Here is a 5,562-nt window from a genome sequence, read left to right on the forward strand (position 1 = left end):
GGTTGCGGGCATGCGCTCGAGGCTACTAGGGGAGGGGACTCCGACCTGGGGGGCCGCGGCCGCGGGCGGCGAGCGAAGTGGGGGCAGCGGAGCATGGACGGCTGCGGCCGGGCACGGGCTGGAGGAGCTGGGCGGCCGAGCGCAACAACAGCAGGTGTCGGGGCTAGGGCGCAAGCATGGAGGTGCGGGCAGCGCAAGCACGGGCGGCCGACCGATGAGGAGAGGGGTAGCTCTAGGGAATAGCATGGGCGGCAGCAGCTGCGCGGGCGGGTGTGTGCGAGAGCGAAGAGACGGCGATGCAGACGACGACCGGTCTGGGCAAGAGCGGGCGCTCGCGCGGAGGGCAGGAGTGGAGCTAAGCGGCGGCGCCGGCGAGCGCAGCAGCGGGCGGATGCACAAGCGAGAGCGGCAGCGGGGAGTGTGGGCGCGAGCACGCTCTGTCGGGTGCGGTCGGGCGTGGTAGAGAACAGGCAGGGGGAATTCGGGAGCGCGGGGCTGGGCACGGTCATGGTCACAGTCGCAGTGACCGTGGCCATTGGCCGAAGCTTGGACAACGTGGACGGTGGTCTACGGTGGAAGACCGAGGGGGGGGAGGATGGGGAATGGGCGTGGCTCACTGCGAGGGGTGTCGAGGACGAGCTCGGGACCTCGGGGAGGCGCGATGGTGAGGATCGACGACGAGGCTGCGGTGGAGGCAGACGGAGATGATGTTGCGTGCATCGGCGTGGTGGCCTCTCGTCCTCGACCCGTGAGCGTAGAGGATGAAGAAGAACACGACAAAGCTCCTAGGTGTCTTCTTAGGGAGCGGGGAGGTTAGTGGCCGTAGCGGCGGCGATGGCCATGGTGGCAACAGTGCTCGATGTCGAACACATCGAGGGAACGAGCGAGAGGAAGACAGAATGGGGGAAAAGAGGGGGGCTAGGGTTCATCCGGGGGCGAGGGTCCTTTCATCCAACGCGGGCAACAACGGGATGGCCTACACGTGGTGTATCCCCAACATGAACGATGCTCGAGCGGCCAACACGCTCGGGTGAACAGGGGGGGGGGGCGAGAGGGCGCTGGTGGGTTGGGCCTATCGGGTGGTCGAGGTCCAGGTGGGGGTTGGGGCCTCCCCCCCTTTTGTTTTGTTTTGTTTTCTTTTTTTCCTTTTCTGTTTTTCTTTATTTCTTTACTCTTTTCATTTATAGTTTCTTTTATTTTAGTTTTATTAAAACCAAGTTAGCACCTAAATTAGTATTACTAATTAGGCCACTGCCACAATTATTTTGGCACACTACTAATTTAGTTATATTACTAGTACAAATGCCCGTGCGTTGCACCGGACGAAAACTTAGATATAACCTGATCCATATGCCATTATGTAAGACTTTTTTTAATTAATTATTGTAAACATTAGAAATAAGGTTACACTTAGTATTTTATTTTGGACTTTGACATTTGAGCGTACCCTAAAGGTTGCTCGATGCGATATTTACATTTGCTAGGCCCACTTTGGTCTTCCCGGTCTGTTAGAATAGTGATTGGACAAAATGTAAAGGCCTAATTAAATCCATCTAGCCGTTCCAGCCCACGAGCACTTCCTGTTGCTTTTCCGTCTCCTCACTTCCACAGCACCAGACGCAGTATTTTCTTAAAAAAAACAGATGCATTAGACCCGTCTAGGGCTCTAGCGTCACCGACGCCGCCGGCCGATGCCGGGGCTCGCCTTCACTGGGGTGTGGTTCTGCCGGTTTCGTTTCTCGATGGATTATAGCGCCGGCTGTCGGATTTCGGGTTCCGGCAGACCCTTGAGGTTCGAACACTAGGGTGCGCGCGGACATTTCGCCTTCTACCTACCTGCACCCCACTGCCTCGCCAAGATCTAAGCTATGGAAATAACAACACAAGAGACACAGGGTTTATACTGGTTCGGGCCACCGTTATGGTGTAATACCCTACTCCAGTGTGGTTTGGTGGATTGCCTCTTGGGCTGATGATGAACTGTTAGGAGGAGTTCAGTCACCCTTCTCTCTCTTTGTGTGATGCTACTCGATCCGATCCCAGCTTGTTTCTGGATTGGCCGATCTAATCTCTCTCTCTTCCTGATGATCTCTTCTTCTCCCCTTGGTCTCTCTCTCTTCCTGATGATCTCTTCTTCTCCCCTTGGTCTCTCTCTCTTATCTCATCTAGGGGTGGCTAGTCCTATTTATAGGCAAAGGCCCTGGGCCTCTTCCCAAATATTGAGCGGGAAGGGTGCCAACAATTGGCCATTTTGAAGGGGAATATCGGGTACACTTATCCTGACTAAAGTTGGTCCTCCCCTGCCAAAGACTCTGGTGGTGACACTGGCTTGGGCTCCACAATGACTTCCTCCCTGCCGTTGGGCTGGTCTTGGTCTCGTTGCACCGAAACGGGTGCCTTTGCTTGATGCTCTCGCCTACGCTTGCTCCCTTTGCACCAAAGAGGAAAGGAGGACACTGCGCGGCCTGGCGCCCGCCTGGCACCCTTGGTTGTCATGGCTTGCGTCACGGGCACCTCGTGAGGTACCCCTCCTTGATTTCTCCGCCTCCTCGCGAGCCAGCCTGATGAGGCCGTGCCTGAGGAAGCTCCGTGTCGTCCGTCCCGCGAGGCTTGGCCCCTCGCGAGGGTCTTGGGTTTGTGTTGATAAAGATGGGCCGCGCTGGGCCCCCTTTGAGCCACGCCGCAGGCCGCAGGCAGGCAAGTCTGGGGACCCCCGTTCCCAGAACACCGACAGTAGCCCCCGGGCCCAAGGCGCGCCCGGACTTGGCCGTGCAAGGAGGCGAAAGGGCAAGAGCGAAGCGCCGCGGGCCCTAACAGCCTGCGGCCTTGGGTGCCGTGTGGCGGTTGATTGGACGTGGGCGCCTCAGCAACCGCACGTGTTGATAAAGGAGCGGCATCTGCCTAGGCTTTGCTTTCTTTGCTTTCTCCGGTTGCTGCTCAGATCCCCTTTCCTGCGCCTCTCCTTCCTTCCTCCAAAATTTCCAGATCTACTTCGACCGCGTGACCTAGGAAGCCATGGCGCCTCGTCAGTCCCCGGCCGGAGCTTGGTACTCGTCTGCCCTGGATTCGCCGAATGTGTCGGAGGCTGCCTGAGCTCACTGGCGACGACCCGTAAGCGCTTGATTCTTGTCTTTATTTCTTGTTCTGCTGCTGAGGCTTAACGTCCGCATCTGTTGGATAGGCTGGCGCCCGCAGCAAAGAAGCCGAAGGGAGCTCCTGAGGTTCCATCCAGGGCAGCGCCTCTGCCCGCGAAGGAAGGTGACTATGATGCACGGGCCTCTCCTGCCCGGTCGTCCTCGCGAGGCCTAGCTGAGCCGGCTGGGGCGAGCTCAGCCCCCATGGCCCAAGCGACTCCCGAGGTGCCTTTGCCTGCTGCCGCCACCACAGCCGTTGGGGCGCAGCAGGCTCCGCCTCAGGATGCTGTGGTCGCGCTGCCGCCTTCTCCTCCTACTCCACCGACTGCTATCTCTCCGACTCCTCTTGCCGTTCTGGATCGTGCTGCTGTTGAGCTGGACCGGCTGCGGCAGGATCTTCTTGGCGCTAACCCTCGCTTAGTGGCCGGGCGCTTGGAGCTGGCTTCAGGATGGATTCGCTCCGACGCTTCGATTCGGGCGGCGCTGGTCCAGGCCTCGACGTCTTGTGATGAGGAGAGGCAGGCCGTCCTTGAGGCGAAGGCTGCTCGTGATGTAGCCCTGGGGGAGGTGGTCGACGTCCGTGGTCGCTGCAAGGTGCTGGAGGACGGGCTGCAAGGCCTGCGGGAACAGCTCGCGAAAGAGGCCTGCCTTCGCCAAGAGCAGGAAGAAGGCGTGAAGACTCGCGAGGCGGCCGTCAAGGGCCGGGAGGCCAAGCTCAGGAGGCGCCGTGACCGCCTAGGCACGCTGAAGCGGGAGTTGGGGGCGAGGAAGGTCGAGCTGGACGACAAGGCCCAGGTTCTTGCCGAGGACCGCGTGGCCTTCGCGGAGATGGAGGCGAAGGCTCGCTCCTCGCTGAGGACGCTTTACGACAGCGGCCTGGAGAGCCCGTTGGCTGGCGCCGAGGATGGTCCCGCCAAGCTGCTTCCCTTCCTGGTTCGCGCTCTTGAAGATGTCACCCTTGGCCTTGGCCCCACGGTCAAGGCCGAGGCGCGTGTCCTGTCTTCTGCAGCGCTGACGCGGGTCCTCGCCCACATCTACCTTCGCGATCCCAGCGTCGACCTCGACAGCCTGTTGGAGCCAGCAAGCGGCGAGCATGCCGCTGCCGCTGCCGAGGCCGTGAAGGGTCGCGCGGAGGCTCTGCTGGGGAAGTTCCGGGCCTTCAGCACCAAGCCGAAGCGAGGCGCTGCCGACCCTGCTGCTCCATGAGGCGAAGCCACTCCGCACTGCTCCGCCGCCGACAAGTGACTCCGTTGTGGCTCCTGTCCTGCCTTCAATTCCTGCACATGTATCATGCCTCGGGGAGGCATTTAAACTTGCGTTTGGCATTGAGATAACAGTGTGGACTGTAATATTTGCTTTTGAATTCCTTGAAATTTGCGCTTTTCCTTCCTACTTGCTTATGTTCTACGCTGGCAGAGCCCGGCCCCGCGCATACCTCAGCCGCCGTTAGCCCCGACCGGAAACCAGGACGGGACCAAGGAGTAAGGGGCTACGTGACAAGTTAGGCTCCTGAGTCGCGATGCTCAGGAGTCCCCCTTGGCGCACGAACAGCAAGTAGGGAGGTGAGATGTGGGTGGATCTACCGTCCTATGTCTGCAGAGCCCGGCCCCGCGCATACCTCAGCCACCGTTAGCCCCGATCGGAAACCAGGACGGGACCAAGGAGTGAGGGGCTACGTGACCAGTTAGGCTCCTGAGTCGCGATGCTCAGGAGTCCCCCTTGATGCTCAAACGGCCTTCGTACCTTGGCTCCGCTCGGGGAAAGACGCGCGACGAACCAGGCCCGGGGGGCCTGGCTGGGTGGCGTGCGTCTGGGCGTGACCCAGGCGCAGCCCCCGTGCCCAGCCCCCTCGCGCGGCACTCCCGAGGGGAGGCGTTACGATGAGGCTAGACACTGAGCTCTGGGCTCCCTGAGGTTAATGCGGCCCGGGGGCCACCCTTAGTTGTTTATCACCAGTGCGGAGTATAGCGCTTCCATATGTGTACGAGCATAGCCGCTCCTCGGTAGTGTCATCAGCCAGCGCGGAGCATGGTGCTTCCACTGGTACGTGGGAGGGGGCTCCCCTCCGTGAGGAGCCCCCGGGGCGTGTACAACCCCGCCCTGACACGTGGCTGGCACGGTAGGGTCTGGCGAGGTGTATCTGGGCACCCGTGAGCCAGCGCTGGACTCATGGGGCCCTACCTCTAGGCGGGTTGCGCCTGGCACTGGGCCTTATCTTGTGATGTGTTCCTGCAAATTTGGTTAGATGCCGGTGAAAGTGCAACTATCCCTAGGTGGTTTTGGTAATTCATAACAACATATAGCTCATTGAGCTAATACTATTCCAAGATGATTATTTCAGGAAAGCTCAATGATTGGCATTGCGTGGATGTGAAAGTGGAACCCTCAAAATGTTAAGGACAAAGGATTGGCTCAAGCTTAAAAGCTC

This window comes from Triticum urartu, chromosome 2A, assembly GCF_056163025.1.
Source record: "Triticum urartu cultivar PI428250 chromosome 2A, HENAU_Tu73, whole genome shotgun sequence".
Taxonomy (NCBI): Eukaryota; Viridiplantae; Streptophyta; class Magnoliopsida; order Poales; family Poaceae; genus Triticum; species Triticum urartu.